The sequence below is a fragment of the Poromitra crassiceps genome (genome assembly GCF_964638095.1).
Source record: "Poromitra crassiceps genome assembly, chromosome: 16".
Taxonomy (NCBI): domain Eukaryota; kingdom Metazoa; phylum Chordata; class Actinopteri; order Beryciformes; family Melamphaidae; genus Poromitra; species Poromitra crassiceps.
In genome coordinates, this window is record NC_139645.1 from 17,080,320 (window position 1) to 17,103,582 (window position 23,263).

General features: G+C 48.5%; 1 protein-coding gene and 1 pseudogene across 2 annotated transcripts in view; one reads left to right on the forward strand and one right to left on the reverse strand.

The window, feature by feature from the left end:
• Positions 1 to 23,263, reverse strand: part of LOC310791474 (metallophosphoesterase MPPED2) — a gene marked incomplete at its 3' end in the record, with an annotated part of 139,694 nt that overhangs the window by 6,702 nt on the left and 109,729 nt on the right. The window lies entirely within an intron of this gene.
• LOC310791091 (replication protein A 32 kDa subunit pseudogene) lies at positions 15,650 to 16,502 on the forward strand (annotated as a pseudogene). The gene has a single exon. The product of its transcript is annotated as a replication protein A 32 kDa subunit pseudogene (transcript).

Here is a 23,263-nt window from a genome sequence, read left to right on the forward strand (position 1 = left end):
AATTGAATTGAGAGAGAGAGAAGCCATTTGAATTGAATTGAGAGAGAGAGAGAGACAGAGAGAGAGAGAAGCCATTTGAATTGAATTGAGAGAGAGAGAGAGAGAGAGAGAGAGAGAGAGAGAGAGAGAGAGATAGACACTGTCACTGGCTGGATAATCACATTAGCTTTGCTCAGGTGAGATTGTAAACCCACACTAAACCAAAACATGACCTACAGTAGGAGTAGGTACACACACTCACACACACACACACACACACACACACACAGAGAGAGCATGTTGCGATGGGATCACACCAGCCGCATGGCGGGGGGAGGAGGGGAAGGGCACTCAGATCATGTCCTGCATCTTGCATGGTTTTGGTGCTATCATGATGACAAAATCTGCCCAGACAGACAGACAGACAGACAGACAGACAGGCAGACAGACAGACAGTCAGACAGACAGACAGACAGTCAGACAGACAGACAGACAGTCAGACAGACAGACAGACAGACAGACAGGCAGACAGACAGACAGACAGACAGGCAGACAGTCAGACAGACAGACAGACAGACAGACAGGCAGACAGACAGACAGACAGACAGACAGACAGACATCTAAACAGGTCCTCAAAAAGGCTTCCCTGGTAGTTCCTGCTACAATAGGTGTCTCCAGGAGCACATGTTGCTATGACACACACATTGAAAGGTTGCGCTTGGTCAGGAGGAGTGAGGGGGCGCTTGGTCAGGAGGAGTGAGGGGGCGCTTGGTCAGGAGGAGTGAGGGGGCGCTTGGTCAGGAGGAGTGAGGGGGCGCTTGGTCAGGAGGAGTGAGGGGGCGCTTGGTCAGGAGGAGTGAGGGGGCGCTTGGTCAGGAGGAGTGAGGGGGCGCTTGATAAAACACAGGGGGACTTTGTGGGGAATTGAAAAGGTAAGTTCAGGCTGAATGAGCCTACAGGACATGTTCCCACTTGTGAAACATAAAGTAGTATTTATGCTTATATGTGCAGCCCTGCCTAGTGAACGAGGAAATTAATCACCAAACACCACCCATTGCTCCATCCCGTGTCATGTGGTGTCTATCTGCCCCCCCTCCTCCCCTCCTCCTCCCCTCACAGCTAGCCTGACACAGGGTGAGTGACAGGAGACCATCCACCTGCAGCAGACTGCATGGGAGCCTGCAGCTCCAGGGTGACAGACAGGCAGCATCTCAGCAGACACAAGGAAAACACTGCTATGGATGGATGGATGGATGGACAGATAGATAGATAGAGAGACAGACAGACAGATAGATAGATAAATAGATTTAGGAATATTATTTGACTATTTCTATATTTGTTGGACATCATCACACACCTAAATTCAGTTCAACATGATTTAGCAGGATTTGGCACAAGTATTGTGATATACCGGTGTACAGTATCAGATACAAATCTCTGTGATCATCATGATATTGATTTCACCCATATCACCCAGCCTAGTAGATGGACGACGGACAGTAGATGGATGAAGAGAAGGATGGATAGATGAACCGATGAAGAAATAAAAGGGAAGAGGTTAGAGATGGAGGGGGGGCGAGGGGGAAGATAAGAAACGGAGTCGGAGCCGGTGATAAATTGATCCTTCATTCATCACAATGGTGTTAACGGCAGTGCGAGGCTGACAAGTGAGGAGAGGGAGACAGATTATCATCACGTAACACCTCAGTATATCAGCTGACCTACCAGACAAAAGAAGAAGAAGAAACAAAGAGAAGAGATGACAGAGAATTTTAATTGGAGGTTTTGCAGCAGAGAAAAGCATCTTTCAGAGAGTCTCTGTTGAGAAGATGATTTTGGCGTTCCTGCTTCTCGGGGGTTAGCTCGGGACAGACGGGCCAAGCCGCGCGGACGGGTTCTGACCGGGGGGAAATCAGGCCTCCACAAACATCAATAGGCTTTGTTACAGTGAGGGATGGAAGGCCAGCGCTAATCAATACTGCACCACAGCGCGCCGCGAGCTAACCAGAGCCAGAGTGTATGTGTAAAACATGAGGGCGGGGCCACAGCACGCCGCGAGCTAACCAGAGCCAGAGTGTATGTGTAAAACATAAGGGCGGGGCCACAGCGCGAGCTAACCAGAGCCAGAGTGTATGTGTAAAACATGAGGGCGGGGCCACAGCGTGAGCTAACCAGAGCCAGAGTGTATGTGTAAAACATGAGGGCGGAGCCACAGCGTGAGCTAACCAGAGCCAGAGTGTATGTGTAAAACATGAGGGCGGGGCCACAGCGCGAGCTAACCAGAGCCAGAGTGTATGTGTAAAACATGAGGGTGGGGCCACAGCGTGAGCTAACCAGAGCCAGAGTGTATGTGTAAAACATGAGGGCGGAGCCACAGCACGAGCTAACCAGAGCCAGAGTGTATGTGTAAAACATGAGGGCGGGGCCACAGCGTGAGCTAACCAGAGCCAGAGTGTATGTGTAAAACATGAGGGCGGGGCCACAGCGTGAGCTAACCAGAGCCAGAGTGTATGTGTAAAACATGAGGGCGGAGCCACAGCACGAGCTAACCAGAGCCAGAGTGTATGTGTAAAACATGAGGGCGGGGCCACAGCGTGAGCTAACCAGAGCCAGAGTGTATGTGTAAAACATGAGGGCGGGGCCACAGTGTGAGCTAACCAGAGCCAGAGTGTATGTGTAAAACATGAGGGCGGGGCCACAGTGTGAGCTAACCAGAGCCAGAGTGTATGTGTAAAACATGAGGGTGGGGCCACAGCGTGAGCTAACCAGAGCCAGAGTGTATGTGTAAAACATGAGGGCGGGGCCACAGCGTGAGCTAACCAGAGCCAGAGTGTATGTGTAAAACATGAGGGTGGGGCCACAGCGTGAGCTAACCAGAGCCAGAGTGTATGTGTAAAACATGAGGGCGGGGCCACAGCGTGAGCTAACCAGAGCCAGAGTGTATGTGTAAAACATGAGGGCGGGGCCACAGCGTGAGCTAACCAGAGCCAGAGTGTATGTGTAAAACATGAGGGCGGGGCCACAGTGTGAGCTAACCAGAGCCAGAGTGTATGTGTAAAACATGAGGGTGGGGCCACAGCGTGAGCTAACCAGAGCCAGAGTGTATGTGTAAAACATGAGGGCGGGGCCACAGCGTGAGCTAACCAGAGCCAGAGTGTATGTGTAAAACATGAGGGCGGAGCCACAGCGTGAGCTAACCAGAGCCAGAGTGTATGTGTAAAACATGAGGGCGGGGCCACAGCGTGAGCTAACCAGAGCCAGAGTGTATGTGTAAAACATGAGGGCGGGGCCACAGTGTGAGCTAACCAGAGCCAGAGTGTATGTGTAAAACATGAGGGCGGAGCCACAGCACGAGCTAACCAGAGCCAGAGTGTATGTGTAAAACATGAGGGCGGGGCCACAGCGTGAGCTAACCAGAGCCAGAGTGTATGTGTAAAACATGAGGGCGGGGCCACAGTGTGAGCTAACCAGAGCCAGAGTGTATGTGTAAAACATGAGGGCGGGGCCACAGTGTGAGCTAACCAGAGCCAGAGTGTATGTGTAAAACATGAGGGTGGGGCCACAGCGTGAGCTAACCAGAGCCAGAGTGTATGTGTAAAACATGAGGGCGGGGCCACAGCGTGAGCTAACCAGAGCCAGAGTGTATGTGTAAAACATGAGGGTGGGGCCACAGCGTGAGCTAACCAGAGCCAGAGTGTATGTGTAAAACATGAGGGCGGGGCCACAGCGTGAGCTAACCAGAGCCAGAGTGTATGTGTAAAACATGAGGGCGGGGCCACAGCGTGAGCTAACCAGAGCCAGAGTGTATGTGTAAAACATGAGGGCGGGGCCACAGCGCGAGCTAACCAGAGCCAGAGTGTATGTGTAAAACATGAGGGCGGGGCCACAGCGCGAGCTAACCAGAGCCAGAGTGTATGTGTAAAACATGAGGGCGGGGCCACAGCGCGAGCTAACCAGAGCCAGAGTGTATGTGTAAAACATGAGGGCGGGGCCACAGCGTGAGCTAACCAGAGCCAGAGTGTATGTGTAAAACATGAGGGCGGGGCCACAGCGTGAGCTAACCAGAGCCAGAGTGTATGTGTAAAACATGAGGGCGGGGCCACAGCGAGCTAACCAGAGCCAGAGTGTATGTGTAAAACATGAGGGCGGAGCCACAGTGTGAGCTAACCAGAGCCAGAGTGTATGTGTAAAACATGAGGGCGGGGCCACAGCACGAGCTAACCAGAGCCAGAGTGTATGTGTAAAACATGAGGGCGGGGCCACAGCATGAGCTAACCAGAGCCAGAGTGTATGTGTAAAACATGAGGGCGGGGCCACAGCCTGAGCTAACCAGAGCCAGAGTGTATGTGTAAAACATGAGGGCGGGGCCACAGTGTGAGCTAACCAGAGCCAGAGTGTATGTGTAAAACATGAGGGCGGGGCCACAGTGTGAGCTAACCAGAGCCAGAGTGTATGTGTAAAACATGAGGGCGGGGCCACAGTGTGAGCTAACCAGAGCCAGAGTGTATGTGTAAAACATGAGGGCGGGGCCACAGTGTGAGCTAACCAGAGCCAGAGTGTATGTGTAAAACATGAGGGCGGGGCCACAGTGTGAGCTAACCAGAGCCAGAGTGTATGTGTAAAACATGAGGGCGGGGCCACAGCCTGAGCTAACCAGAGCCAGAGTGTATGTGAAAAACATGAGGGCGGGGCCACAGCGTGAGCTAACCAGAGCCAGAGTGTATGTGTAAAACATGAGGGCGGAGCCACAGCATGAGCTAACCAGAGCCAGAGTGTATGTGTAAAACATGAGGGCGGGGCCACAGCACGCCGCGAGCTAACCAGAGCCAGAGTGTATGTGTAAAACATGAGGGCGGGGCCACAGCGTGAGCTAACCAGAGCCAGAGTGTATGTGTAAAACATGAGGGCGGGGCCACAGTGTGAGCTAACCAGAGCCAGAGTGTATGTGTAAAACATGAGGGCGGAGCCACAGCACGAGCTAACCAGAGCCAGAGTGTATGTGTAAAACATGAGGGCGGGGCCACAGCGTGAGCTAACCAGAGCCAGAGTGTATGTGTAAAACATGAGGGCGGGGCCACAGTGTGAGCTAACCAGAGCCAGAGTGTATGTGTAAAACATGAGGGCGGGGCCACAGTGTGAGCTAACCAGAGCCAGAGTGTATGTGTAAAACATGAGGGCGGGGCCACAGCACGAGCTAACCAGAGCCAGAGTGTATGTGTAAAACATGAGGGCGGAGCCACAGCATGAGCTAACCAGAGCCAGAGTGTATGTGTAAAACATGAGGGCGGGGCCACAGCGTGAGCTAACCAGAGCCAGAGTGTATGTGTAAAACATGAGGGTGGGGCCACAGCGCGAGCTAACCAGAGCCAGAGTGTATGTGTAAAACATGAGGGCGGGGCCACAGCGCGAGCTAACCAGAGCCAGAGTGTATGTGTAAAACATGAGGGCGGGGCCACAGCGCGAGCTAACCAGAGCCAGAGTGTATAGAGGTATAGAGAGTTAGAGACAGAGTGAACCAGGTGTAACTCAGAGGTATAGAGAGGTAGGAACAGAGTGAACCAGGTTAATGTAGCTCAGAGGTAGTGTCCTCTACAGAGAGAGTGGCGTCAGCGGAGGACCAAAATGCGTGACTCATTAGCCAATGAACAGCCAGGAAAGGGTCTCGTGCTACTTTTGAATGTTAAAATAAAGCTGATAATGTACAATTTGATAAAAATAAAAAAAACACCTTCCAAAGTACAACACAAACTGTCCATTTTGCTGCAACTCGACAGTGCTGCTTAATCCAGGACCTTACTTCCTCCTGGAACTCTTGAGAGTAAAAAAACGGGTCCATTGGAGTGAATGGAGACGTGGTGACTCTTCTATCTACACGGCTCTGCTCAGAGGTATAGAGAGGCAGAAAGGGAGGAAAGCGTATCGAGCGTTTGTGCGTTGTTGTGACCTGCAGCTTGCTCTCAGTTTCATCTGCTCGTTCAGTCGTTGCCGGGCTCTCTCGCTCGCTGGAGAGCTGAGAGATGAGGTGAGAAATGAAATGTGAGGAGCGGGCAGAGGGGAGCGGAGGCCACAGCCTCCAACTGATTCATTACAACTAATCACACAGATCGCAGCTAATGGAAGTGTAATGGATTAGCCAGGAGACTCGCCACTCCTCCTGGTGGAAGCAGCACCAGCGTCCTACAGAGCAGTGAATCACAGCACGCGGCCAGCAGCATATAACAGGATATTTATCTGGCTCTGCTTTTGACTAATAGCGACATGGGCCAAACGTTGAAAAATGGCCGAACGCAATTCATCCCCCCCCCCCCCCCCCATCCCCATTCAGAAAATAAATCGTGGGTTTCTTTCTTGTAGCAAAAATAAATAAATATTTGGAAGCGTTGATTCGCTCCGTGTTTCACACGCGTTCTCGCACACAAACACATTCATCTGCAGGAGACGGTGAAACATGACCCCCGACGACGTGAAGCCGCGGATCCCCAGCCGACCCTGAAGGTCCCGCGCCCAACCAGCCCGGGTGCCGCTAGCTAGCTAGCTAGCTAGCCCCCGCCGCCACAATGGCCCCATTGTCGGCTGTCTGCCTATGAAATATACCTTCCATGCAAGTGCATTTGTTAACCTCCGCTAAGATTAATGACATCCTGGTCACATAAAGGAGAGGCTGTTTCCTGTGTGCCTGTGACACACCAGCCTTTATTATACTGTACTGCCCGGGTGTGTGTGTGTGTGTGTGTGTGTGTGTGTGTGTGTGTGGCTGTGTGTGTGTGTGTGTGTGTGTGTGTGTGTGTGTGTGTGTGGCTGGGTCCAGTGCAGAGTGTTGAACAGAATGTATGTTAGAAAACATGCCGGTGTGCCTCTCTGAGTGTGTGTGTAGGCCAACATGTGTTGGGCAAGTGACTTTCAAAATGTAATATACTACATATTACTAGTTACTTTCATTTGAAAGTAATATGTTACTTTACAATATTACTGTCTGTGTAGAGTAACTCGTTACTTATTATTATTACACTACTTTTGCATTACTTTCACCAAAACAACAGCAGTAGCAGAATGACATCGCCGCCCCGGAACCATCCAGAAAAATGTCAACCGCCTTGAAGTCAGTGTAAACAATCCAAAATTCTAAATGTTATTCTTCTCCTTTGTTATTGTCATCTATAGTGGTTATTTGCATAAAAACACACAGTTTGATTAGGAAATGATTGTATCTTTATTTAAATATGTGCTTTGATAAAAAAAAAAAAAAGTAACTCAATTTGTAACTTGTGTTACTTGACAAAGTAACTGGTATAATATTACTGAAATCCTATTGTAATAATTTATATTACTGAGTTACTGCTAAAAGTAATATATTACATGTAATATGTTACTTTTGTAACGAGTTACCCCCAACACTGCATGCAAGTGTTGAACAGAATGTATGTTAGAAAACATGCCAGTGTGCTCTCTGAGTGTGAGTGTGTGTGTGTGTGTGTGTGCTGCGTGTGTGTGTGTGTGTGTGTGTGTGTGTTGTGATCAGACTGCGTTCGGAGCCCAGTCTTGCGTCGACACTCGCCATCTGGAGAGTAGTGTCGCCGTGGTAACAAAGGCGAAGCGTCTGGAGGCGGGCACAGCGGGAAGTGAAACAGCCTCACAGAAATAGAAGCAAAGAGACAAGAGAAAAGAGGAACACAGGAGATGCTATGCAGTTCATCATGTGACAGGTCATGTGATCAGGTCACCTGACATAGGAACAAAAACAACAACAACAAGTCCTCCGTAAACATGAAAGGCGGAGAGGTGTAAATGCACCCGAGACACATTGAGGAGGGATTGTGATCTGATCAGCCAAACCAGGTGGTCAGGGACACATTGAGGCCATTTACACCTGGCACTAACATGCGTTTCTGTTATCAGATTGCAATCAGATAGTGCTTGACTACATTAACCTGATTGCATTTACACCTGGTATTAAAATGTGTCTCCAGTGTCCACATTGGGATCCGATTGCGATCTGTCCAGGCAAGCTCCATAGAGTAGAGCGGCAGAAAAACAGCAGTGACTGTTGCAGTATGTGGTTTGAGAGGACACATTGCATTTACACTTGTGTTCAATGTGGTCACAATGCATCCCTGACCACCTCCGGAGGTGGTTTTTGCCGATCAGATCGCAATCCGTCCTCAATGTGGCTTGGGGGCGTTTACACCTGTACTTTCAAGCGGTCAAGCACTATCTGATTGCAATCTGATCACAGAAAACGCATGTTAGTGCCGGGTGTAAATGGCCTCATTGTGACCACATGATTGAACACAAGTGTAAAGGCAATTGCGACGTCAATCCACATACAACCACTGTTCCAAAGAAGACGGCTTCTTCTCCAAGCAAAACTCCACGATACAATAGCACAGCTTCATAGATGGCTACCACCTTTTTTTGCGCTTTCTTTTATTTTGGAGTCGGACCCGCAGAAACGAGAGGAGGATGTGACGTCACGTTCAGTTGTTTGAGCTGGACAGAGTGATTGGATCTCAATGTACCAGGTAAGAAGCCACTATAATAAAGGCTTTTCTAATGGACTGTCGTTCCTTCCTCGTCTTGATTTTTCCTACAGAATTGCCTGGATTGTCCTCATGTTTCTCGGTGTAAACGTAATCAGGTGAAATCGTCTCTAGATACAATCTGGATGCAAGACGCATTTGAATGTGAGGTGTAAAGGGAGTCACAGAGGCATCAGCAACACACACACGACACACACACACACACCAAAACAACTCCAACGAGCATCTCGAAGACGAAAGCCGGTAACCATGGTAACAGGGTGCTAACAGGAGCTGGGTGGGTTAAATGTGCAGTGGCTGTTGGAGGCAGGCAGACAGAAGCCATTTAGCCTCGCGCCAAACAAACGTCAATATTCAATTAGGCCTCTGGACATCATTAGTCTCTTCACCAGACTCCCCTCCACTCCGCCCTGAGGTCCACTCCAGGTCTTACACACACACTCACACCCACTCACCCCCCACATATTATTTCTTAATGGGATTTTTGTAGTGTAAAAACTGTCTGAGACTGTGGGCCTCCCCGCAGACAAAGCTTGGAAAAAGGCACCCCCTCACTCAATTCCTGGATGCCTATGGGATCATAATTAATGTTATTTGATCCCATAGACCAGGGTTCCCCAAATAGCGGCCCACGAGCGCCCCGTGTGGCCCGCGCTGGAAGTGAAAAAATATCGTTGGTTTTGGATTTATTTAGCTTCAAGAGTGCATTTTTGTTCTTGTGTGCCCCCTAACACATGGCTTTGAGAATCCCGGGCCACTTACTGATACTTATGCTTAAATTAACCCACTCATATTCTGGTTTATTTCAAGAAAAACATTTCGGCTAGTGGAAATTCTAATTGGCTGGTAACTTTAAAATCTAGCAGCCCATATTGGCAGGTGGTGAAAAAAGTTAATTTCAAGCCCTGCAGGGAGAGCAGGTGGTGACATAGGAGTGAGTGAGAAAAGGATCAGATATTTGCAGTTAAAACTGAATGATAAGCACAACTGTTAATTTAAAATTAGTTATTTGTCTAAACCTGCTTTCAAATGCCCAAAATCACCCCAGCCCTCAGCAAAATGTGGCCCTTGGTGAAAAGTAATTGGGGACCCCTGCCATAGACACTCAACAACTGACCCAAGATAGTCTGATATTGCTGTTGTGACATATTTCAGATACACCAAATACATAGAAAATTGTCTTAATAAAGACACTTATTCAGAAACGAGTAAGTTTCTGACTCGGGGGGGAAAAGTGGGAAAAACTTTAACATTCCCTGAACCTAACTGTATCTCTGAACAATCTCTTTAACCAAATCCCACACATTTAGGCTATTCTATGTGACTTCCTTTTGATAACTAATGTTGAATATTGTTTCACTTGCATTCATTGAGCCTCCCCTGAAACTACTGTACTTGGAGCCCCCTGGGAAAGCCCGCCTCCCTGGTCTACACACCACTTGAGAAGGTTTAGAATTAGAAAGTGACTGTGGATTTGGGTTTCCAGGGGCTTTAACGGGAGGAAACCTGGAGCAGACCTGGCTGCTTTGGGTGGAATATGAAAGCTTCATCTTCTCTTCTCTCCCACAGAGAATGTTCAGTGGATGAAACAGTGAACTGTAACTGCAGCATTCCTCATGTCTTCACTGTGGACCAGCTGGAGGCTTCTAATGTTGCTTTTGTTCTTCTAACGTTTCCTCACTTCACCAAATCCATCATCATCATCATCATGCGTCCTGTCCCTGACCTCCACGCACACACACGCGCGCACACACACACACACACACACACACACACACACACACACACACACACACACACACACACACACACACACACACACACACACACACACACACACACACACACGCACACACACACACACACATGCATACACACACACGCACGCACACACACACACACACACACACACACACACACACACGCACGCACACCTTTATTTATCCTGTGCAGACCAGACGTTTACTAAACACAGGTTCTCATGTCTCCTCTGGTTGCATCTCATTCAACAGAAAACTGCAGTCTAACCTCATCATAACAAACACATGCAGTGGTACAACACACACACACACACACACACACACACAGTCTCTCAGAATCAAACAGCGAGAGGGCTTCTTTCTAGAGCCGCCATTTTGCACGGAGAGATGTTCAACAATCATACAGGAGAGAAATCCATCATAGAAGAGGAGAGAGAGCAGTTCCTCCACCCACAGGAGCAGGAGAGAGACCAGCATGCACTGCAGCAGAGAGACAGACTGGGGCTGGAGTAAGGGGCGGGGCCATCACTTTCTCCATACAGAAGCTTCAGATAAGTAACCCGCTTATACCATGGTCACTTGCCAAAGAAACAAAACAAGACCATTCATTTATATTTTCATGCATTTTGCAATCAAAATGTAGTTTTCATAACCTTGAATATGAGTTGAGAACCGGCGAGGCAAAATAGTCCCCTCAGCTGCTCAAGATTAGGCTATCATTGGATAAAATGGCCGCTTAGTGCCTGCTGCACCTGGCACAATTCTCGAGTCAAGCTAACTAATAATTTGGCCAATTGTAGCCTATGTAACAACATACAAAATAAAACGGCAATGTCTAAGAATGCAACGCCATGTAACTGGCTCGTTTAAATTCACATTCCAGGGAATTACGTTAACGTCTGCGGGTCTTATAGACGTAAAAGGCGCGTGCCACGCTCGGAGTAGACTGAAAACCATCAGCTTTCAGTATGTTGGAGTCCAGGTATGTTTTGTACAAGGACGTCTCTCAGTGTGTTGCTGTTAACTGCCCATTTCGTTGTTTTCTTTTTGTTGATATTGTCTTTTTCCTCTTCGACTTGATTTGTATCAGTGATAGAGGCAGCACGCTCTCCCAGAGCGCCTGGCTGCTGCTCGCTGCAAGTTGTAAACAGAGGGTTTGACAGTTGACAGCTGAGAGCCCGGCTTCTGTCAGCTGACCAGAACGAAAATCAGATTTCTAAATAGCCGTTATTTTAATAAACTGAGCACACAGGGGTAATCTAAATAGTTACTTTGACCGACTCCATTTTTTTCTAAACTTATAAAAGTGCCATATTAAGCGTTGACGGTGGTATAGAGCTCAAACGGCTCTGTCGTGATCCTGGCGCATTGATATGAACGGTGGAACAGACCATTTAACTAGGTGTACATTATCACTGTACATGATCACAAATTAATGGACACCTTGCAGCCAATCAGAATTGAGTATTCACCCAGACCATGTATAAATAGCAGTAAGCTGCCGTCTGCTTGTTTTGATTCAGCGCTGCTTTTGATTTGATTGGACGAATCGCTGGTGACATCAGCGTAGGTACGGTGGGCAGCGAGGTCACATTAGTCTCAGCCGGTTGAGGCACATACAACAAAAACATGCTTCACACAACATTATTCACTGGCCAGCTGGCGGGTGACCTCATCTTTTTATCCACCAAGCCCAACATTTACCCACATTTGGTGCTTGGTGGGTGTTATTTCTGGACCCTGGGAGAGGTCCTCATAAAGCACAATAACACACACACACACACACACGCGCGCGCATGCGCACACACACAGACGCACACACACACACACACACACACACACACACACACACAACACACACACACAGACGCACACACACACACACACAGACGCACACACACACACACACACACACACACAGACGCACACACAGACGCACACACACGCGCGCGCTACACAGAGTGGAGTGTGTGTTTCGGTGGTGTCGAGAGCAGAGATAGGATCGGATGTGTCTCAGGTAAGTAAGTATGATGCTCCAGAGAACAGATGCATGCTGGGATATCAGCCGAGCGCCGGACACACGAGCACGCCACCAACACGCTGTACCAGCCACAGATAAGAGACAGAGGGGAGACAGAGGAGAGAGAAAGGGAGGAAGAGAGAGAGAGATGAAGACAGAGAGAGGAGGAAGGAGAGAGGGGGAGACAGAGGGAGAGAGACAGAGGGAGAGAGAAAGGGAGGAAGAGAGAGAGAGATGAAGACAGAGAGAGAGAAAGAGAGAGGGGAGACAGAGAGAGAGAGAGATGGAGACAGAGAGAGAGAGGGTGAGATATGGAGACAGAGAGAGAGGAAGAGAGAGATGGAGACAGAGAGAGAAGAAGAGAGAGAGACAGAGAGGGAGAGGCAGAGAGGAAGAGAGAGAGAGGGAGACAGAGAGAGAGGAAGAGAGAGAGGAAGAGAGAGAGGGGAGACAGAGAGAGATGAAGAGAGAGACAGAGAGATAGAGAGAGAGATGGAGACGGAGAGAGAGAGGGTGAGATATGGAGACAGAGAGAGAGGTAGAGAGAGAGAGGAAGAGAGACAGAGGAAGAGAGAGAGAGGGAGACAGAGAGAGGAAAGAGAGAGAGGGAGACAGAGAGAGGAGAGAGAGAGAGGGGGACAGAGAGAGAGGAAGAGAGAGAGATGAAGACAGAGAGAGAGGAAGAGAGAGAGATGAAGACAGAGAGAGAGGAAGAGAGAGAGAGAGAGGAAGAGAGAGAGAGAGAGACAGAGAGAGAGGAAGAGAGAGAGGAGAGAGACAGAGAGAGAGGAAGAGAGAGAGAGAGAGGAAGAGAGAGAGAGAGAGACAGAGAGAGAGGAAGAGAGAGAGAGAGTTAGAGTGTGTGTGCAGGTCCGGCGATCATCGTGTGTGACCTCTCTGTCACAGTGGGGCCGGAGGTCAGCGGGGGAGGTGCCTAATTGATCAACCTGTCAGGACCAATGAGGAGGGCCATGTTAATGGGACTTTTATAAGCCCCGCGGGACAAGACAGAGCTGCTACCAGCATGTGCAAAGAGTCTATGTGTGTGTGTGTGTGTGAGTGTCTGTGTGAGTGTGTGTGTGTGTGTGTGAGTCTGTCTGTGGTGTGTATGTGTGTGTGTGTGTGTGTGAGTGTGTGTGTGTCTATGCGTGCGTGTGAGTCTGTGAGTCTGTGTGTGTGTGTGTGTGTGTGTGTGTGTGTGTGTGCGTGTGCGTGCGTGTGTGTGTGTGTGTGTGTGAGTGTGTGTGTGTGTGTGTGTGTGTGTGTGTGTGTGTGTGTGTGTGTGTGTGTGTACTCCCAGAGCCCGGGTAGCCTTATTAAAAGGAGCCAAGTGGAGACTCTGGCTGGGTTTTTGACAAATGGCCTCTCACCACCAAGGCCACCTCTGCAAACTTTGGGGACGAGGTAGACGGCGAAGTCACAAGGGTGAAGGGACTGTGTGTGTGTGTGTGTGTGTGTGTATGAGTGTGTGTGTGTGTGTGTGTGTGTGTGTGTGTGTGTATGTGTGTGTGTGTGTGTGTGTGGTGTGTGTGTGTGTGTGTGTCTTGCCCCAGTGCTAATAACCTGTGCCCGGTGACTGATGGAGTGTGGAATGGATTAATCTAGCAGTGGTCATACTGCCAAACGCCCGGGCGCTAAGGGTTAGCCACCAGACTTAGCCCGCTAAGCACAGGCTACAGCCATGGGGACAGGTGGGTGCACACACACACACACACACACACACACACTCTCTCTCTCTCTCTCTCTCTCCCCTGGGCACTGGCTGCGGCCAAGCTGCAGGTTGACCCACAGGCTGTTGCTGTAAAACAACTGTCTGCTGTACCAGCTGCACACGCTCCACAGCTGCTGTAACAAGCAGGCCAAGCCAGGTCAGGCCAAGCCAGGCCAGCCAAACCAGGCCAGGAAATGCCAACCAGGCCAGGTCAAGCCAAGCCATACCAAGCCAGGCCATGCCAAGCCAAGCCATGACAGGCCAGGCCAAGCCAGGCCAGGCCAAGCCAAGCCAGGCCAGGCCATGCCAAGCCAAGCCATGCCAAGCCAGGCCAGGCCATGCCAAGCCAGGCCAAGCCAGGCCAGGCCAAGCCATGCCAAGCCAGGCCTTGCCAAGCCAGGCCAGGCCAAGCCATGCCAAGCCAGGCCAGGCCGCTCCGGCCTGATTTTAGTTAAAGTCAAGCTGAACCCAAAAATGACTTTTCTTTTATTGTAGTTCAAATACCTGGGTATTCAGTGCACCTATTTAATAAGGTATGCCAAAAAATTCACAAAAATCTAATTTCTTTACTTTTTCACATTCAAAAGTTAGTACTATCAAATTTCTACCCCATTTCAACCAATCATATCAGACATGGCAGCTGTCAATCAAATCTTCATTCAGGATCATTTTCTCTTCCAAATGAAGGAGAAAATGGCGACTAGTGTCATCTGGCAGAGTTTCTAGCCCATAAACTAACTACTAACTTGGCCAATTGTAGGTAACATACGAAAAAAAAGCAAACGGTAATGTCTAACAATGCAAAGAAATATAACTGGCTCCTCGGAGATTCCAGGCCGACGGCTGCACTCTTCGCTCCGCACCACACAAAAGGCAGCCGGCTGCCTGCTGCGGCTCTACTCGCGTAGCTCGCATCACCAGGCTCTTCCCGAGGAGCACCAGATGGCCAGAAACACGCTGAATCCCAATCGATTTGGGGGCGGAACACGCCAGGATTGGCCAAAGCCCAATCCAGTCCCCAGAATTGTCAAATCAAATCATCAACATGCTACTATGACCCGCCTCTCAACCTGTCATCTCAGACAAGTTATGTTTTCAGTCTGAAACTGACTCCGGCCCACGCGCCACTTGGGCTCCGAACGGGTTCAGTTTGACTTTAATAATACAACATTTCCAGAATATGGCGATATTCCAAAATATAAGTGGCGGGAGCGGTAGTTAGTACACAATTTCGATTTTGCGGGCTGTGTCTGTTTGTGACATCATCAGTGATGTCATAAATCAGGAATTGTGATGTCATCAGTGATGTCACTTGAGCAATTGTGTTGTCATCAGTGATGTCACTCGAGCAATTGTGATGTCATCAGTGATGTAACTCGAGCAATTGTGATGTCATCAGTGATGTCATGATCCTTCCTGGCTGAGGCTATATAAAGGTGGTGGAAGACGCAAGGCATGAAAGCCATAAGACGAAGAAGGAGAAGCAGCTGCTCGCGTTAGTCGCTGATCATTTCCATCCAAAAACGATCATTTTGACCCTCATTGTACGATAATTCTCCTGCACTCCTACACTCTTTAAGGTTACAGCCTTCATAACAGTTCAGTTATTTCATTGTTCGTTATAGAAGACGCCAAGAACAACATGTGGAATCAAGCTAGGCGACAGTGGAGGATCCAGCCAGTCTCCTGGAGGCTTTGCATCATCTGCTTCCTCCCAGGGAGGAGAGAAGAAGTGGAGAACGCGTGCCTCCTACATAACCCCGTGCACCGTGTCTCAGCTGATGTCTGCCCCCCAGGCTGACGAGTCCTTCAGGGTAGGAGAGGTGGAGGTGAAACCGGGTCACCGTCGTGGGTGTTATCAGGAACACGGACAGATCCAGGACCAACATCCAGTACAAGGTTGGACGACATGACAGCAGCTCCCGTGGACGTGAGGCAGTGGGTGGACAACGAGGACCCCGGTGTGGACAGCAAAGTCCTGCCGCCAGGCACTTACGTCAAAGTCTCCGGCAACCTGCGCTCCTTCCAGAATCACAGGTCCCTGGTGGCGTTCAGTGTGAGGCCCCTGGAGGACATGAACGAAATCACCTCCCACATGCTGGAGGTGGTTGCAAGCGCAGCTGATACACAGCAAACCACAGACCATGGTGGCTGTGGAGTAGACGGAGGTCACGGAGGAATTGAACGATAGCGTCATGAACACGGGAGGGGGCTATTCGGGGCGCAGACGACATGGCCACCAGGGGGTTGAGCCCAAGTCAGAAGCAGGTGCTGAGTTTGATAAGCGGCTGCCGGATGCACCAGGCATCAGCATTCAGGACCTGAAGCTGCGACTGAGCACCATCGCTCCGGCTGTCGTCAAACAGGCAGTGGAGTTCCTAAGCGACGAAGGTCACATCTATTTCACTATCGACGAGGACCACTTCAAATCAACAGACGGCGAAGGACTAGACACCGACTCCAACCCCTGCGTATACAGCACACTCTCCATTTGAACTACAACTGACAACATCAGAACTAGCAACTTTCTTTCGAACTTTAATCACAGGGCTGTTGGACTTCCTTGGTGCCATAGGAGCAACTGAACTTGTATGAGTCCTTTCTGTAAAGGCTCGGTGGTTAATTGAACAACTTGGTGGCTAATTGAATTGTTAATTGGTTTTGGTCAATTGAATTGTTAATTGAATTGTGGTTAATTGAACAACTTGTATAGTTTTGGCACCTATTCTTCACACATCCTGTTTTACTGCGGTTGCTTCTGCTATTTTGTGAGAGGCCCAGTAGTGTTGCTCTGAGAGACCATGTTAGCAGTCAACACTTTAATGACACATTCCCCCCCCCCACTCTAAAGCATTTTGTCATTTTAAACGATTGGAACAAAATGACTGAATATATTTTTTGTTTTCTTGTTTGTGTAACATTTTGCCATCATTAAAATACTTTACAGACTAAATACCTGTGTGTGTGTGTGTGTGTGTGTGTGTGTGTGTCTGTGTGTGTGTCTGTGTGTGTGTGTGTGTGTCTGTGTGATACCTGTGTGTGTGTCTGTGTGTGTGTGTGTGTGTGTGTGTGTGTGTGTGTGTGTGTGTGTGTGTAACAGCAGCAGCAGCAGTAGTCATAGTAGTAATATTAGTAGTAGCAGTAGACCCTGATGACCCTGGTGTAATTCCCAGCCTGTGGATATGTGAGGTGGGGTTTGGGAATAAGAGGAGGGGTGTGTGTGTGTGTGTGTGTGTGTGTGTGTGTGTGTAGGGGGTGTGTGTGTTATGGGACATGGCATCCCAGCACTTTGAAATATGGATCTGTCAGAAAGCCGGGCCGGGCTGGAGAAACCCGAGCCCAGCAACCTGGGCCCAGCTCGCCCCATTCAGAGAGTCAGAGTGGAAGGACCCATTCAACCTGCCCAGAGAAGCAGGGACGAGGGTCCCATTACCTAGCTACCCCCCCCCCCCCCCACTCCACCTCAACCTCCATGAACCAGATCCTGTAGAACAATGCAGGACAGAATGAGGGGAGATAGCAGTGAGTTAGTTACATTTACAGATGATTTTTGGGGCTTTTTTTTTTACGAAGGCGTATATTATTTCTAACGGAAAAAAAAAAAGTCTGAATTTCTGAGATAAAAGTCAGACAGTTGTGAGAAAAAAGAATGTCAGAAATTTGCAAGGGAAAAAAGTGGAAAAATCTTTTTTGGCATATTTTGGTTCCCTTTGAAAAACAGCATCAAAAACCTGCATTTCCCAATTTCCCCCCTGTGGGATCATTAAAGTATTTCTGAATCTGTATCTGAAGCAAGTGTGAAGACGACTCCACATCTCCACAGCAGATTGAGCACAACACAGCTATCATAGACTTTACTTTTCTAGATAGTGAAATTATACGAAGTTTGGTAGGTTTTCATTCACAGGTGCGCACAAAATTTCCCACGTTCATCTCCAAAATGACATTTTTCTTTGGGTTACTGTTACCCCTCTAAGCCGGCTGCAGTGAAAAAAAAAACAACAAAAAAAAAAAAGCTCTCAATATTAGATTTAAAGATTTGCTGATGCGGACGATTTTTCAGCGAGGGAGAGAGAGACAGCGTGACAGAAACACAGAGAAAGACAGTGAGAACGTGGGGGGGGGGGGCACCCATTCAACCTGCACAGAGAAGCAGGAACGAGGGTCCCATTACCTAGCTAGCTACCCCCTCCTCCACCCCCACCTCCATGAACCAGATCCTGCAGAACAATGCGGGGTAGAGGGGCGAAGCAGCAGTGCAGGCAGGCAGCGGGAGCATAATATCTCTGGGAAAGAAGCCAGCGAGCTTTCCTTACTGACAAGAACTGACTGACGAGGAGGTTTCATTTCAAACCCCGCCCCCCCCCCCCTGCAAATGAGACAAGGTGATTTGAAATGGAAGAAATTCAGTTAGTCACAGGAAGTGTGCTTTTCAAAGCACACCAAAAAAAAAACGCCTAGTAGTAGGACTACTTTGAATACTTTTTGCTTTTCTTCCGCGACACAGCGGCGATATAGCTTCAGGTCTGGAAGTTAATTGAAAAGCCGTTGAAGAAGCGGTTTGAACAGTTCAAACGTTCAGTTTCTGCCGTACAATATGAGGGGGCGGTAAAGACATGAGAGGAACGTTGTGTTTCAGCCTCTGCCGGCCCGGTGTTGTGCTTTTGAAGGTGGGCCGTGGGAAAACTAGTTTGAGAGGCTTTAACACAAGTTGGCTTACTGTTCACTAGGCATGTAATGATACACTCAACTCACGATTCGCGATACTGAGTTTTCGATACGATTTTCTCAAAGTTTTTGGGTGTCGATTTTTTGCTGTCTCGCGATTTATTGTTACAACCCTACTTCTTACAATTAAAAGAAATGTGTCTGGAGAAAATAAAAAACAGCAAAATGTTGAATGTTATAGAACAGTAGCCATACAGTCTAGACACGTCTGTACTGTATGGATTACTGCTGACACGATTAGCTGATTCATCTATTTGTGAATAGTCCGAAAATTAATCAATACAATTATTATTATAATTTTTTTGCTGCTGGTAAGACAAACAATTTGAAGAATAATTTCGGTCTCTGATAACTTGTGGTGGGCATTTGCTATTGTTTTTTTTAAACATTTTACTAATGGAGATAGTAGTTTCATCCTCTCCTGAGGAGAAGCTGCAGGTTCTCACAGCCCAGCGTGGAGCTTAGCGGGGGCACTGACACGACAGGCAGAGTGGTCCGTGCTTAGGGGTCAGAGGTCAGGGGGTCGATGGAGGCGACAGGAAGGGCCTGCAGAGTGAAGCCTGCCCCGCGCAGACACATGGTACCCTGTCTTGTCCACAGCTATTGTCTCCACCTTACAACGAGTGGATGTTAGCGAGGGCAACGCAGACGCGGCTGCAACAATAGGCACAGGAAGGCACACACACACTGGCATTGTTGCTCTCACGGGTTTGTATACAAAGAGGCGGAACTGGGACAAAACGCGACACACACACAACCAAACACACACACGCTGCCTCCACAAAAGGGCTCAGCTGTGCAGACACACCCGTCAATATGTAGACCACAAAGCTCTCAAGTTCATTTCACCATCCAAAGAACCGCAGCGACCCAAACCAGGATAGGCTTTTATCAGAGTGAAGCCAAAACCCAGTTGACCCCTTTTACCCCTACATCAGAATCTGATCAGAACCAGAATCACCTTTATTGGCCAAGTATGTAGCTTACACGTACAAGGGTTTTGACTCCGGTTTGCGTTTCTCTCAAAGTACTTAACTCACCCGGTAGAGTAAAATAGACGATAGAAAAGACTATGCTTTGGGGGTGATTGACAGGTCCCCTGTCCAGTGATTGCGTAGCTTGCCAATCACGGACCAATAGAACGCGCGGCTGCTGCGCCTCTGGGAAACCCCCCCCTCTCTGGTGAGCTGCGCACGAACCCCAAGATGGCGACAGGCCACACTAGGGATTCCAAAAAATGGTAGGCTATGTCCATAGTCCACAGTAGGGGTGTAACTCCGGTGCCCTTGGGGGATTAACCCCTGGTCCCCTGGGGGGCGTGTAACCCCGGTTCACTGGGGCGTGTAACCCCAGTTCACTGGGGGGTGTGCACTGACTAAATTCCTACACAGGCCTTCCTTCCATCATGGCCACCTAATCATAGAGACACTGCATGAAATAGGCCACGCCCATCACGGGGGAAAAGCTCCATTCATTTCCACACACCAGCGTCATTTTCCTTGAATTAAACATAGCTAAAAGCTGTTGTGTGGTGGGCTGCGCAGACAACAAATGTAAAAAATCGCCAGTTAAGGTTTTTTTTGTACTCCCGAGGAAAACAAGGAAGCCATTGAGAATTGGCGAGAAGAAAAATGTGGATGTTGCTGTCAATGAAGTAAGTTGGAGTGTTCATCTTCCGTATATACGATCTTTGTGTCCAACACCCGACCATGGACGCGACATAGGAGAACGCCAGGATTGGACGGGAGTTTGTGTTTTCCCCCGTTTTGGGTGTGGCTTCTGAATGATGACGCGCTCCGCAGCGTCTCTATCCCTTGATATTTAATTTGCTCTTTCAGTCCTCAACTCTCCACCGTGATAGCTGATGTGTGGTGAGCGTTCTGGCTCAACCCGGCTGCCGTGCAGCATCACCCAGGTGGCTGCTCTGCTGTTGAGTTTTTCTAATGCTTTGAGAAGCACAAGCCGAGTGCCATCCACTTCCATTATATTCGGGAGAAGGCAGACATCTCTATATAGCCGATATCTCCAAAACTCGGTAACTCCCACCATAACCACCTAGAGATGGATGAATAGGTGAGATGAAAAAAATGTATTCTTGATTTTTTTTAGGGTGAGTTGCTCCTTGTAACGCGTGTCAGATTGTAGTTTCTCATGCTGTGTGTGTTTGCTGAGGCTGATCACACTGAAGGTCACAGTTCACCACCTTGTTGTTCAGCACACTACATCACTGCTGACAGCCCAGTGCTCCTACCACCCAGACGCTGTGGTGGGCTGTGTGTTTTGGGGGGTGGGGGGCACACTGTGTGTTTTGGGGGGTGGGGGGCACACTGTGTGTTTTGGGGGGTGGGTGGGGGCAGACTCTGTGTGGTGGGGTGGGGGTGGGTGGGGGCAGATAAGCAGTCTTGTCCTCGCCACCTCTGCTGTGCGGAGGTCAGCAGGAAGGAAGTGGAGTGCAGCGGGCGATGTGAATGCTATCGCAGCAGAGCAGAGCCCGCTAGGCTAGGCTAGGCTAGGCTAGCTGGCTGCTGCCCTGGAGTTTATGGAGCTGTCGTTAGCGCTGTGATTGATGGCTCGCTACAGACAACCCACATCTCCCGCCTGCGCTGCCGAGCCGCATGGCATGGTCAAGCAAATGGGAGTGTGTGTGTGTGTTTGTGTGTGTGTGTTAGTGTCTGTGTGTGTTTGTGTGTGTGTGTGTGTGTGTGTGTTAGTGTCTGTGTGTGTTTGTGTCTGTGTGTGTTTGTGTGTGTGTGTTAGTGTCTGTGTGTGTTTGTGTGTAGAGCACGACAACAAAAATCGATCCTGAAAAATAATTCATTCTGGCCGTGGTACTCTCTCTCCCTACATGACATTCCATTTTTTTGGTAACCCGTGGGAACCTTTAAAGATGATTATTTGGGGCATTTTTACGACAGTGTTTTATTCTAAGGAGAAAAAACTGATTTTTTGAGATTCAAGTCAGAAAAAGTTTTTTGGTTGACTCTGAAAGACAGCATCAACCAGGTGGAAGATGTCTCCACAGCAATGACCATAACACACGGGCATCAGGTTTACTACTTTATCTACATCGTGAAATTAAGTTCATCAAGTTGGTAGGTTTTCATTCACAGTATTTTCCCCACAAATTTCTGTCTTAGATTCCCAATATTACCACCCACCCTTCCCCCGGCTGCAATATATATATATATATATATATATATATATATATATATATATATATATATATATATATATATATATATATATATCCTACAATAGCTCTCAATATTAAGACTTAAATATTTGCTGATATGGACACTTTTTCAGTGAGTGACAGAAATAGAGAGAAAGACAGTGAGAAAGTAAGAAAGAAAAGTGCACAAAGTAGAATTCTATGGGTAGACAGTCGTCAGTCTATTACTGACAACGTAGATGCACACTCAATTCCTTAAACCGACATATTCTATATTCAATCAATAATTTTACGGCTCAATAAGACCTATAGACCTAAAAGTATATGTAAAGAATCCTCATCCAGTGCAGAAGAGAGCGGGCTTGTCGCTTGTGGACGGACAATCTAGAGGACCGTAACACCTCCCGCATCATATTTTCCCCATTTCACTCCTCCATCTTAAATCATTCATGTGTCGTCCTTCTAAAATGAAATAAACAAATAATAATTAAATAAATAAAGGAAACTCAGCAGTGCCTGAACCTCGTTTCTCCCAATAGAGAGCCAAAGTGGAACGTCACTTCCTGCTTCAGCACTGTACCAGAGATTTTCATCCACCATTTATTTTCCCCCGTCAACATTTCGTAAAATGCTTATAAAAAGAGTTTTACTGGTTCAAACCAAACGGTACGGATATATTTAGAAACGGGAGAGATCGCATCACATTTCACTCGGACCAAAACGTAAAAAAATGCGGGTTTCAAGAAAATATTTCTTCAATGTTGTTGTTTTTTTTGTTTTGGGGGCCGAATGAAATGTTCTATGGTCTCTCCCGATTCTAAATAGAGCTGAACCGTTTGGTTCGACCAAGGAAAACTATTTTTATAAGCATTTTACGAAATGTCTATGGGAAAATAAATTGCGGAAGAAAATCTCTGGTACGGTATTGAAGCAGGAAGTGAGGTCCACTTTGCCTCTCTATATATATACACCTGTCCTCTCTGCCTATCAAAGCACTTAGCGTCTCCCCTGTCGTGTCGGGGCTTGTTGTCACCGGCGACTTTACTTATTCATTTCTGTGGGCTTCAGCTGTGCCAGCAGCACTTAGTTAGGTGACCTTCCCCCCTCAGTGAGACACACAGAATAACAGCCAGGAGAGTAGCTATACTTTGAGCACACGTTTATGTCTGAACGGCTTCGGAGGGTAAAAGGTTCTGCTAAGCTAACGCAGCGGCGGCGCGGCAGGCCCGGGGAACGCACACGGCTCCTCTGCTTCTCAAATATTTATCCGCTCATAGCGTGACGCACAGCATGACGCGCAGAGCGAGAGCGAGTCCTCCGCTGGGCCCAGGGACCCCGCGCTACACACACGCACAC